Genomic DNA, 14,377 nt, shown 5'->3' with positions numbered 1-14,377 from the left:
ATGGGACGTTTCTTTTTTTTCTGAGTTTATTATTCCTTGCGCGCGACGCTTCTAGGCTTTCCTACAGTACACAAGGCTAGTGAACAAGAACACAATTATATCTTATTCAGAAGTTGATCAATTGGTTGTTGTTTTTTTACTGGTGCTTTTGAGGGATGCAACAAATGAAAGTCTATTGTATCTGACGTTATAATACACACTAAGTTTATTGTTTTGTACAGTATGAATTTGTTTGAACTGTAAGTCATTCATATTTAGGCTATATATTTATATCATTCTATAGGGACTACCTACTTTGCAGGAAAACCCAGTTACCCATTTAAACCTTTGGTAACTCACACAAATCAAAATATCTAAATATTCTCGGTCAGACCATCGAACATTGTGTATTAATGTGTTTAACCTTTCAGGCGCAGGCGTTCCGCTAGCGACCCACCTCGACAACATCCAGTGAAATTGCAGAGCCCCAAATTCAAAATACAGAAATAGTCATAATAAACATTTATAAAAAATACAAGTGTTAAACATCGATTTAAAGATTAACTTCTTGTTAATCCAGCCGCTTTGCCAGATTTCAAAAAGGCTTTATGGTGAAAGCATACCATGTGATTGTCTGAGGACAGAGCCTCGCTTACAAAAGCATACAAACATTTTACAACCAAGTAAAGGAATTATAAAAGTCAGAAATAGCGACAAAATTAATCACTTACCTTTGAAGATCTTCATATGGTTGCAGTCACAAGAGTCCCAGCTACACAGTAAATGTTAGTTTTGTTGAATAAAGTCCCTCTTTATATCCCAAAAGCTCTGTACATCCTAATAGTACAAGTAAATTTAGTCGAAACATGTCAATCGATGTTTATAATTAATTCTCAGGTTGTCAATTGTCTAAATAATTGATAACATTTCAACCTGACAATAGGTCATTGCTCCCTGGTTTGCACTTGGTCATGCGCGCAAACCAGCACTGCATGATTCTACAGTCCACTGACAGAAAGGTCTCATTCTTCATCATTTTTCAGAAAACAAGCCTGAAACAATGTTTAAAGACTGTTGACATCTAGTGGAAGCCATAGGAACTGTAATCTGGGTCCTATCCCATTAGATACTCTATAAGCATTCAATTGAAAATACCCACATCAAAAATATCCCACTTCCTGGATGGATTTTCCTCAGGTTTTCACCTGCCATAGCAGTTCTGTTACACTCACAGACATTATTTTAACAGTTTTGGAAACTTTAGAGTGTTTTCTATCCAAATCCACACTTCTCATCCAAATCCAGGCTTCTCATCCAAATCCAGGCTTCTCATCCAAATCCACGCTTCTCATCCAAGAAGTTAAACCTTAATCTAGCAGTTCCCCTAGGGTCAACAGGCCCGGCTCCAGGCATAAGCGACATAAGCGGTCTCAACTTCCTGTTGAGAGATAGAATAGTAGAATACACAAGGTGCAGGTTCCAAATTTGGTTGTGCATCAGCAATTTTTCTCATCAGCAGTCACTCAATTAGCCATGTCCGCTAACAATTTTTAGATTGGTAATTTAGTCTAGCCAGTTATCTAAACTTGGAGTATGCATTGCCGAATATCGACCTGGCCCAGTTGCCCTGACCTCCAGGGAGACCCCATTTGTTAGTCACTCTCACTCAGATATATTTCATTCCACCCCATGGCAAAATGGGTAGAATTACAGGAAATTAGCTTTAAAACTGAAAAAGATTATTTCTGCCCAATGGCAAAATGACTAGAATTGCATGAAATAAACTTTAAAACATACATTTTTCTCTCCGCCATCAAGAGGAGGTCACTAAAAACAATTTCCAAATCTCGCTTAGGGCCCCCAAAAGGCTAGAGCCGGCCCTGTGGGTAAATATACTTCTCAGGGATGGTTTCTGATGGCCAACACAATACTTTATTTTTACTCCTAAAGCTCAGTTTATTTTGAGTCTCTGTTTGAAAAACCACTTCACATCCGAGGCTCTTCTGTAGCCGTTCTGGAAGCCGGGTTTCTTCAGAGGGAAAGAAGGAGAGAGAGAAAGAAATGGAGAAAAGAAAGAGAAACGTGTTTTCTTTTGCTCTGGTTTGTTTTCCAGTCCTCTTTAAAATGAACTCTGGGTACAGGACTTGGCGGTTGCACATGGTGTGGTGAAAGAGAGGGGAGAGGAGAGAGAGAGGAGAGGGAGTGACGGGGAGGGAGAGAGAGAGAGAGAGACGGGGAGAGAGAGACGGAGAGACGGGGAGGGAGGGAGAGAGAGGGAGGGAGAGAGAGAGGAGAGGGAGTGACAGGGAGAGAGAGAGAGACGGGGAGAGAGAGACGGAGAGACGGGGAGGGAGAGAGAGGGAGAGGAGAGGGAGTGACAGGGAGGGAGAGAGGGAGTGACGGGGAGAGAGAGAGAGACGGGGGAGAGAGAGAGGAGAGAGAGTGACGGGAGGGAGAGAGGGAGTGACGGGGGAGGGAGAGAGGGAGAGAGACGGGGAGAGAGTGAGGGAGAGAGAGGAGAGGGAGTGAGAGAGAGAGACGGGGAGAGAGAGACGGAGAGACGGGAAGGGAGGGTGAGAGAGGGAGGGAGAGAGAGACGGGGAGAGAGAGACGGAGAGACGGGGAGGGAGAGAGAGGGAGAGAGAGAGAGGAGAGGGAGTGACAGGGAGAGAGAGAGAGAGACGGGGAGAGAGAGACGGGGAGGGAGAGGAGAGGGAGTGACAGGGAGGAGAGAGGGAGTGACGGGGAGAGAGAGAGAGACGGGGAGGGAGAGAGAGGAGGGAGAGAGAGAGGAGAGGGAGTGACGGGGAGGGAGAGAGGGAGTGACGGGGAGGGAGAGAGGGAGAGAGTGAGGGAGAGAGGAGAGGGAGTGAGAGAGAGAGACGGGGAGAGAGAGACGGAGAGACGGGGAGGGAGAGAGAGGGAGGGAGAGAGAGAGGAGAGGGAGTGACGGTGAGGGGAGAGAGGGAGTGACGGGGAGGGAGAGAGAGGGGAGAGGGAGGACGGGGAGGGAGAGAGGAGAGAGACGGGGAGAGAGTGAGGGATAGAGAGAGGAGAGGGAGTGACGGGGAGGGAGAGAGAGAGGAGAGGGAGTGACGGGGAGGGAGAGAGGGAGAGAGACGGGGAGAGAGTGAGGGATAGAGAGAGGAGAGGGAGTGACGGGGAGGGAGAGAGGGAGTGACGGGGAGGGAGAGAGAGAGAGACGGGGAGAGAGTGAGGGAGAGAGAGAGAGCAAGATGGGGGAGAGAGAGGGAGGGAGATAGAGCGACACGGAGGGAGGGAGAGAGATATGGGGAGAGAGAGAGGCGGGGGGAGGGAGAGAGAGAGACGGGGGGACGGGGGAGAGAGAGACGGGGGAGGGAGAGAGCGAGAGATGGGGAGGGAGGGAGATAGAGACAGTGGAGGGAGAGAGAGAGAGACAGTGGAGGGAGAGAGAGAGAGACGGGGGGAGGGAGAGAGAGAGACGGGGGAGAGAGAGAGACAGGGGAGGGAGAGAGAGAGACGGGGAGGGAGGGAGGGAGAGAGAGACGGGGGAGGGAGAGAGAGAGACGGGGGGAGGGAGAGAGAGAGAGGGGAGGGAGAGAGAGCGATGGGGGAGGGAGGGAGGGAGGGAGAGAGACAGGGGAGGGAGGGAGAGAGAGACAGGGGAGGGAGAGAGAGAGAGAGACGGGGGGAGGGAGAGAGAGAGACAGGGGAGGGAGAGAGAGAGAGACGGGGGAGGGAGAGAGAGAGAGACGGGGGAGGGAGAGAGAGAGAGACAGGGGAGAGAGACGGATAGATACGGAGAGAGCGAGATGGAGAGTCTCTCTTCTCTTTCTTTTATCCACTCATAAAACAGTAGATGGGAAAGAGAAAAGAAAAACAATGCCGCCACACTTCATCCCTATTTCAGTTGAACCAGATCAAATGGGGTCTTCTCAGTGTGTAAACAAGGGAAAGTACTGCCAGTGGACCTACCGTGTATGCTTTAGTTCTGGTTCAAGTTTAACTTGGGTCAACACAGAAAGAGTAGATATTGAATTGTTAAATAGTGTCAGCTCTGGTAAAACAGCACTGTACTCACTGTAACATTCTCTTATGATTAGGACGAGAACCCAGAGTTTAACCTGACCAGGTCACATTGTGGTCAGTAAAACTCAGGACCCTAGTCATGATCAACTAATCACTGGTTATAGGAGAGAAGGGATGTGTCCCAAATGGCACCCTATTCATTAATAGTGCACTACTATTGACCAGGGCCCAGGGCACTATAAAGGATATAGGGTGCCATTTTGGGATACGCATTTAGAGTAGAGGCTACTATACAATCTGCATGCTGATACTGTGGACGAAGCCATATGTGAGGCTCAGTGAAGAGGAACCAGAACTCAATAAACACAGTGTCAAAGAGAGGGGGTTCAAGGCCACGCTTGTCATGATGGAGGCTACACTTTGCGCTCCGCTGGCTCCTGCAGGGTTTGATGCTGTAATATAAAACGTCTGGGGCCACAATCCTCACATTGTCTCTGTTGTTACCCCTACGTCACCCTCCTCTCCTCAGTAGACCCTGTACAGTCAACTCATCATCGCTCTCTCCCTCTCTCCTACCCCCCCCCCCTCCCTCACTACCCCACTTCTCTCTCACGCTCTTTCCCTCCTTACTCAAAACAACTGTTGTGCTCTCTTCCCACCTTCCTCTCTCTCTCTCCTCTTTCTCTCTCTCATCTCTTCTCTCTCTGCTCTCTTCTCTTTCTTTCTCTCCTCTTTCACTCTCTCTTCTCTTTTGCTCTCTCTCACTTCCCCCTCTCTCTCTCTCTCACTCTCTCTCCTTTCTCTCTCCCCCCTCTCTACTTTTTCTTTCTCTCTCCATTTTCTTTCTCTCTCCTCCTCTCTCGCTCTCTCCCCCTTCTCTTTCTCTCTCTCTTCCCCATCTCTCTCCTCTCTATCTTTCTATCTTTCTTACTCTCTCTCTCTCTATCTCTCTTGCTCACTTCCCCCTCTGTCTTCCTCTTTTTCTCTCCTTCTATCCCACCCTCTCTCTCTCCCTCTCTCCTCTAGTCTTCAGTGGTGTCGGTGGGCTTTGCCTGGTGGTGGGGGGGAACTTACTCTGGCCAGATAGTCCTGTGGGACAACCGCAGTCACCGCAGGACTCCTGTACAGAGAACCCTCCTCTCAGCTGCAGCTCACACGGTAAGTCCACAGTGCATCCTCAATGGCACCCTATTCCCTATATAGTAAAGTGCATTTCTTCTGACCAGAGCCCTATAGGGAATAGGTGCCACTTGGGATGCACAGTAAGTTTCCATGTGCCCTGAAACACTGAGACACCCACCCAACACCCTGTAACAGAAATGCACCGTGAGTTTCCATGTGCCCTGAAACACTGAGACACCCACCCAACACCCTGTAACAGAAATGCACAGTGAGTTTCCATGTGCCCTGAAACACTGAGACACCCACCCAACACCCTGTAACAGAAATGCACCGTGAGTTTCCATGTGCCCTGAAACACTGAGACACCCACCCAACACCCTGTAACAGAAATGCACAGTGAGTTTCCATGTGCCCTGAAACACTGAGACACCCACCCAACACCCTGTAACAGAAATGCACAGTAAGTTTCCATGTGCCCTGAAACACTGAGACACCCACCCAACACCCTGTAACAGAAATGCACAGTAAGTTTCCATGTGCCCTGAAACACTGAGACACTCACCCAACACCATGTAACAGAAATGCACAGTAAGTTTCCATGTGCCCTGAAACACTGAGACACCCACCCAACACCCTGTAACAGAAATGCACAGTAAGTTTCCATGTGCCCTGAAACACTGAGACACCCACCCAACACCCTGTAACAGAAATGCACAGTAAGTTTCCATGTGCCCTGAAACACTGAGACACCCACCCAACACCCTGTAACAGAAATGCACAGTAAGTTTCCATGTGCCCTGAAACACTGAGACACTCACCCAACACCCTGTAACAGAAATGCACCGTGAGTTCATGTTAGTTTCAACATATACGACTCTGCTTTAGTTTAGAGCAGTAATACAGATACACTTCTGCAGCACACTGAAACATAACCCTGCAATCTGTGGCCTCAGACAGTATACAAAACATATAAGAGGAAGAATATAATGCCCTTGTATATACTATATCCTGTATCTTATATCCTATATCTTATCCTATATCGTATATACTATATCCTGTATCTTATATCTGATCCTATATCTTATATACTATATCCTATATCTTATATTATATTTCCTGTATCTCATATCCAATCTGATATCTTATATACCATAATATATCCTACAGTTGAAGTCAGAAGTTTACATACACCTTAGTCAAATACATTTAAACTCAGTTTTTTCACAATTCCTGACATTTAATCCTAGTACAAATTCCCTGTTTTAGGTCAGTTAGGATCACCACTTTATTTTAAGAATGTGAAATGTCAGAATAATAGTGGAGATAATTATTTATTTCATATTTTATTTCTTTCATCACATTCCCAGTGGGTCAGATGTTTACATACACTCAATTAGTATTTGGTAGCATTGCCTTTAAATTGTTTAACTTAGGTCAAACGTTTCGAGTAGCCTTCCACAAGCTTCCCACAATAAGTTGGGTGAATTTTGGCCCATTCCTCCTGACAGAGCTGTTGTAACTGAGTCAGGCTTGTAGGCCTCTTTGCTCGCGCATGCTTTTTAAGTTCTGCCCACACATTTTATATGGGATTGAGGTCAGGGCTTTGTGATGGCCACTCCAATACATTGACTTTGTTGTCCTTAAGCCATTTTGCCACAACTTTGGAAGTATGCTTGGGGTCATTGTCCATTTGGAAGATCCATTCGTGACCAAGCTTTAACTGATGTCTTGAGATGTTGCTTCAATATATCCACAATTTTCCATCCTCATAATGCCATCTATTCTGTGAAGTGCACCAGCCCCTCCTGCAGCAAACTACCCCCACAACCTGATGCTGCCTCCCCCGTCCTTCACGGTTGGGATGGTGTTCTTCGGCTTGCAAGCATCCTCCTTTTCCCTCCAAACATAACAATGGTCATTATGGCCAAACAGTTATATATTTGTTTCAGCAGACCAGAGGACATTTCTCCAAAAGTACCATATTTGTCCACATGTGCAGTTGCAAACCAGTCTGGCTTTTTTATGGTGGTTTTGGAGCAGTAGCTTCTTCCTTGCTGAGTGGCCTTTCAGGTTATGTCGATATAGGACTTGTTTTACTGTGGATATAGATACTTTTGTACCTGTTTCCTCCAGCATCTTCACAAGGTCTTTTGCTGTTGTTCTGGGATTGATTTTCACTTTTCGCACCGAAGTACGTTCATCTCTAGGAGACAGAACGCATCTCCTTCCTGAGCGGTATGACGGCTGCGTTGTCCCATAGTGTTTATACTTGTGTACTATTGCTTGTACAGATGAACGTGGTACCTTCAGGTGTTTGGAAATTGCGAGGATGAATCAGACTTGTGGAGGTCTACAATTATTTATTTTTTTCTGCAGGCTTGGCTGATTTCTTTTGATTTTCCCATGATGTCAAGCAAAGAGTCACTGAGTTTGAAGGTAGGCCTTGAAACACATCCACAGGTACACATCCAATTGACTCAAATTATGTCAATTAACCTATCAGAAGTTTCTAAAGCCATGACATAATTTTCTGGAATTTTCCAAGATGTTTAAAGGCACATTCACCTTAGTGTATGTAAACTTCTGACCCACTGGAATTGTGATAAAGTGAATTATAAGTGAAATAATCTGTCTGTAAACAATTGTTGGAAAATTACTTGTCATGCCCAAACTATAGTTTGTTAACAAGAAATTTGTTTACAACCTAAGTGTTGTAAACTTCCGACTTCAACTGTATATCCTATTCTATATCTTATATACTATATCTTATATACTATATCCTATACTTCATCCCCAACAAACCTTCTGAGTCTCAACACATTGTGAATACCACCCAAGGCAGGCAATAAAGTTTAATGGTGGTGGTGGGAGTAGTGGGGAATCATTGTAGCTTCATACACGCACGCACGCACGCACGCACGCACGCACGCACGCACGCACGCACGCACGCACGCACGCACGCACGCACGCACGCACGCACGCACGCACGCACGCACACACACACACACACACACACACACACACACACACACACACACACACACACACACACACACACACACACACACACACACACACACACACACACACACACACACACACACACAGCCCCTGGATGCCATACATGCCCCCAATAATGAGAGACTATGTCTAGGCCTTCTGAAAGGGGCCTTTGTGGGCGCCAAACAAAAATCAATTTGAGGGCAATAATTACATAATGGTTTCACACAACCCACTGTATTTGCACAGCGCCGGATGACGGTGCCAAGTTGGAGTAAGGGTCTGTTGCACATTGGCATCTCATCACTCAATAAGAGCTTTGTGTCGTCTCAGGGTTATAGGAAGACATATTGTAGATGGATGTGCAGATTCACTTCATACCTGCTAATGTCTTTCATAAGATATTACAGTTTGTGGAGGAAAATACATGTGAAATATGCTACAGCTTATTGAAAGTAGTATAAGTATTAAGTGTAGAGCTATTTAAGAAGAATACACTACAGCTCATTGAAAGTAGTATAAGTATTAAGTGTAGAGCTATTTAAGAAGAATACACTACAGCTTATTGAAAGTAGTATAAGTATTAAGTGTAGAGCTATTTAAGAAGAATACACTACAGCTCATTGAAAGTAGTATAAGTATTAAGTGTAGAGCTATTTAAGAAGAATACGCTACAGCTCATTGAAAGTAGTATAAGTATTAAGTGTAGAGCTATTTAAGAAGAATACACTACAGCTCATTGAAAGTAGTATAAGTATTAAGTGTAGAGCTATTTAAGAAGAATACACTACAGCTCATTGAAAGTAGTATAAGTATTAAGTGTAGAGCTATTTAAGAAACAACACTAGTTTGTAGATCCGAATTAAATAACTGAATTGGAACTTCAGTGGTATAATGTAGCTTAGTGTTATATGTATAACATACATACAGTATGTTGTCTGTGTATTCTGTTTATCGTAGCAGCACCATTTCACCAAGTCAAATTCCTATACATGCAAATGTATTTGGCAAATAAAAATGATACTGATAGCATCCAGTGTTTACAAATGGCCATTCTCTTCATGTGTCTGTTCCCCCTGTTTTTCCTGTCTGTACTGTAGCACCCGGTATACTGTGTAAACGTGGTGGGAACCCAGAACGCCAACAACCTGATCACCGTGTCCACAGAGGGCAGGATGTGCTCCTGGAGTCTTGACATGCTCTCTCAGCCACAGGTAAGAGCTGTTCCAGGGTCAGTCCTACCTGACCTGTAGCATTAAGTCCCTTCTCTTCACACTGATCCACAGTCAGCAATCTCAAAGATATTAGCTTATCATATACAGTACCAGTCAAAAATTTGGACACACCTACTCAATTAATTGTTTTGCTATTATCTACATTGTAGAATAATAGTGATAACATCAAAACTATGAAATAACACATATGGAATCATGTAGTAATGAAAAAAGTGTTTAACAAATATATTTTAGATTCTTCAAAGTAGCCACCCTTTGCCTTGATGACAGCTTTGCACACTCTTGGCATTCTCTCAACCAACTTGAATGTAGAAAATAGTAAAAATAAAGAAAAACCCTTGAATGAGTAGGTGTGTCCAAACTTTTGACTGGTACTGTATGTAGCTCCTTTCAGTAACCACGAGCACAACCGTTCCTTGATTTTAACTGGCGGCTTTATTCTGTAGTTTTAGTCAGAATTATCACCTTCCGTGAGAACTATAAAGTAAATGAAAAATACAGTTAAGCACACTCTTACAACCTTCTTATCTTACGAGTGACTTATTAGCTTGGTATAACTCTGAAGTGCTTACATACATAAACAGTTTAGCCGGAGCTATAACAGTATCAGATTAAACACATGAATAAAGGAAAAATACCTCATTGGCTGCTTATTACAGAAGGGAGGAAATCAAACTTCACACTTATTATTCCTGGCATGAATTCACACTTCATCCTTAATTATTATAACGTTACCATCATAACGTACACGCTTAAACTTTTACGAACTACACCTGATGACATGAAAACTTAGCTAACACAGCGCGGGATTGCCTTCCCTCCAAAGGTGTGTTGCTACAATACTGTCCCCGTTACAACAGTTATTAGCCACGTAGTTCCACTTGTCTTATCATTTCCCCCGCATAGCGAACACATACACAATTAAAACAAAAAAACAACGACATAGACTTACAGGTTAATTGTCAGTTACACTGTGTATGACATATTGCATATTGTCATTAAAGAGAATGGTACTATAACTGACTCATACAAAATATGTAAACTAATTCCATGTCAAAACCCTCTCAAACGGTGTAACTAATTCCATGACAAAACCCTATCAAACACAATGTGTGCTATGTAACTGTATGTCTATGTGATGTATGTTAGACTCATTGTAACTAGGTCAGCACAAACAATCTTAACACTTCCGAAAGTACATGATGATAGCAGCCATGTACAGACTACTGTACGACAATTGTGTTTTTCGTGAACATGAGGTTGAACCATTTAACCCTGTATGTGTGTGTGTGTGTGTGCGTGCGTGCGTGCGTGTATGTGTGTTGTAGGAGAGCATGGAGCTGGTGTACAACAAGTCTAAAGCGGTGGCTGTGACAGGCATGGCGTTCCCCACTGGAGACGTCAATAATTATGTGGTGGGGAGTGAGGAGGGAACCGTGTACACCGCATCCAGACACGGCAGGTTAGAGGAACACACACACACACACACACACACACACATACTTTAAGTTTAATGTTTTTATACAGTGTATCTCATAACCGTAATAATACCAGCTACAAGCTCCTGCCCCCCAAAATGTGTCCTCTGTTCTCTCTGACATGCTCTCTCTCTCTCTCCCATGCTCCTTTGCAGCAAGGCGGGGATCTGTGAAATGTTCAAGGGCCACTATGGGCCTGTGACGGGCCTCAGCTATCACAATGCCGTTGGCCCTGTAGACTTCTCCCACCTCTTTGTCACCTCGTCGTTTGACTAGACTGTCAAACTGTGGAGCACTAAGGTAAGAAGAGCTCTTTATACTGGACTGTCAAACTGTGGAGCACTAAGGTAAGAAGAGCTCTTTATACTGGACTGTCAAACTGTGGAGCACTAAGGTAAGAAGAGCTCTTTATACTGGACTGTCAAACTGTGGAGCACTAAGGTAAGAAGAGCTCTTTATACTGGACTGTCAAACTGTGGAGCACTAAGGTAAGAAGAGCTCTTTATACTGGACTGTCAAACTGTGGAGCACTAAGGTAAGAAGAGCTCTTTATACTGGACTGTCAAACTGTGGAGCACTAAGGTAAGAAGAGCTCTTTATACTGGACTGTCAAACTGTGGAGCACTAAGATAGGAAGAGCTCTTTATACTGGACTGTCAAACTGTGGAGCACTAAGGTAAGAAGAGCTCTTTATACTGGACTGTCAAACTGTGGAGCACTAAGATAAGAAGAGCTCTTTATACTGGACTGTCAAACTGTGGAGCACTAAGGTAAGAAGAGCTCTTTATACTGGACTGTCAAACTGTGGAGCACTAAGGTAAGAAGAGCTCTTTATACTGGACTGTCAAACTGTGGAGCACTAAGGTAAGAAGAGCTCTTTATACTGGACTGTCAAACTGTGGAGCACTAAGGTAAGAAGAGCTCTTTATACTGGACTGTCAAACTGTGGAGCACTAAGGTAAGAAGAGCTCTTCATTTCAACTTGTCCTCCAGGTCTCCTTTCACTGTCTGGTTAAAACTTCAACATGAATGGACTGGACTGAGAGGAGCTAAGCTGGATACATTTTTGAAGGGAGGAGGGAAGGAGAGGGAGGAGGGAAGGAGGTTATGGGTTATGTGTCTGTGGCATTGAACCGACTGGACTGGAGTGGACTGTGGAGGGAGGAAGCAAAGTATGGATGAAGAATGGGAATGAGGGATGGAGAGAAAGGGAGGAGTGAGACTGTTGACTGGGGTTCAAACCACAGAGAGGCAGCGGGGGCCAGGGAGGCTGCAGATATACAGTAAACCACAGAGAGGCAGCGGGGGCCAGGGAGACTGTAGACTGCTGTGGAACTCCTCTCTCTCCCATTCTGGCCATTCTGTCTGGAGACAGAGGAGCGCACCACAACCACCACAGAGACGGACAGAGGGAGGAAGGAAGGGAGAAATCCATCGTGCTGGAAGGCCACAGTGTTGGTTTATGAAGACGAGGAGGGAAGAGACGAGGAGGGTAGAGGAGAGAAGAGATGACCCCATCAAAAGACTAACTCCACTGAAAGACCAAGATAGCATGAAAACCAAAATAAATACAAACCTAAAATTGAAAACAGACAATAAAAACATGTTCATCTTCAGCCGGGATCAATTTGATATACAGTAAACCACAGGGAGGCCAGGGAGGCTGCAGATATACAGTAAACCACAAGGAGGCCAGGGAGGCTGCAGATATACAGTAAACCACAGGGAGGCCAGGGAGGCTGCAGATATACAGTAAACCACAAGGAGGCCAGGGAGGCTGCAGATATACAGTAAACCACAGGGAGGCCAGGGAGGCTGCAGATATACAGTAAACCACAGGGAGGCCAGGGAGGCTGCAGATATACAGTAAACCACAAGGAGGCCAGGGAGGCTGGAGATATACAGTAAACCACAGGGAGGCCAGGGAGGCTGCAGATATACAGTAAGCCACAAGGAGGCCAGTGAGGCTGCAGATATACAGTAAACCACAGGGATGCCAGGGAGGCTGCAGATATACAGTAAACCACAAGGAGGCCAGGGAGGCTGCAGATATACAGTAAACCACAGGGATGCCAGGGAGGCTGCAGATATACAGTAAACCACAGGGAGGCCAGGGAGGCTGCAGATATACAGTAAACCACAAGGAGGCCAGGGAGGCTGCAGATATACAGTAAACCACAGGGAGGCCAGGGAGGCTGCAGATATACAGTAAACCACAAGGAGGCCAGGGAGGCTGCAGATATACAGTAAACCACAGGGAGGCCAGGGAGGCTGCAGATATACAGTAAACCACAGGGAGGCCAGGAGGCTGCAGATATACAGTAAACCACAAGGAGGCCAGGAGGCTGCAGATATACAGTAAACCACAGGGAGGCCAGGGAGGCTGCAGATATACAGTAAACCACAGGGAGGCCAGGGAGGCTGCAGATATACAGTAAACCACAAGGAGGCCAGGGAGGCTGCAGATATACAGTAAACCACAGGGAGGCCAGGGAGGCTGCAGATATACAGTAAACCACAGGGAGGCCAGGGAGGCTGCAGATATACAGTAAACCACAGGGAGGCCAGGGAGGCTGCAGATATACAGTAAACCACAGGGAGGCCAGGGAGGCTGCAGATATAGAGTAAACCACAGGAGGCCAGGAGGCTGCAGATATACAGTAAACCACAGGGAGGCCAGGGAGGCTGCAGATATACAGTAAACCACAGGGAGGCCAGGAGGCTGCAGATATACAGTAAACCACAGGGAGGCCAGGAGGCTGCAGATATACAGTAAACCACAGGGAGGCCAGGGAGGCTGCAGATATACAGTAAACCACAGGGGCCAGGCCAGGGAGGCTGCAGATATACAGTAAACCACAGGGGAGGCCAGGAGGCTGCAGATATACAGTAAACCACAGGGAGGCTGCAGATATACAGTAAACCACAGGGAGGCTGCAGATATACAGTAAACCACAGGAGGCCAAGGAGGCTGCAGATATACAGTAAACCACAGGGAGGCCAGGAGGCTGCAGATATACAGTAAACCACAGGGAGGCCAGGAGGCTGCAGATATACAGTAAACCACAGGGAGGCCAGGAGGCTGCAGATATACAGTAAACCACAGGGAGGCCAGGAGGCTGCAGATATACAGGCCACAGGGAGGCAGGGAGGCTGCAGATATACAGTAAACCACAAGGAGGCCAGGGAGGCTGCAGATATACAGTAAACCACAAGGAGGCCAGGGAGGCTGCAGATATACAGTAAACCACAGGGAGGCTGCAGATATACAGTAAACCACAGGGAGGCCAAGGAGGCTGCAGATATACAGTAAACCACAGGGAGGCCAGGGAGGCTGCAGATATACAGTAAACCACAGGGAGGCCAGGGAGGCTGCAGATATACAGTAAACCACAGAGAGGAAGCGGAGGCCATGGAGGCTGCAGATATACAGTAAACCACAGAGAGGCAGTGGAGGCCAGGGAGGCTGCAGATATACAGTAAACCAGAGGGAGGCCAAGGAGGCTGAAGTTATACAGTAAACCACAGAGAGGCCAAGGTGGCTGCAGATAT

At 45.9% G+C, this 14,377-nt stretch overlaps 1 pseudogene; it reads left to right on the top strand.

Moving 5' to 3' along the window:
- The window catches only part of LOC115142186 (cytoplasmic dynein 1 intermediate chain 1-like), a 91,839-nt pseudogene that overhangs the window by 39,737 nt on the left and 37,725 nt on the right, over positions 1-14,377 (top strand).

Source organism: Oncorhynchus nerka, linkage group LG4 (genome assembly GCF_034236695.1).
Source record: "Oncorhynchus nerka isolate Pitt River linkage group LG4, Oner_Uvic_2.0, whole genome shotgun sequence".
NCBI lineage: Eukaryota > Metazoa > Chordata > Actinopteri > Salmoniformes > Salmonidae > Oncorhynchus > Oncorhynchus nerka.
This window is presented reverse-complemented; position numbering and strand designations above follow the sequence as displayed.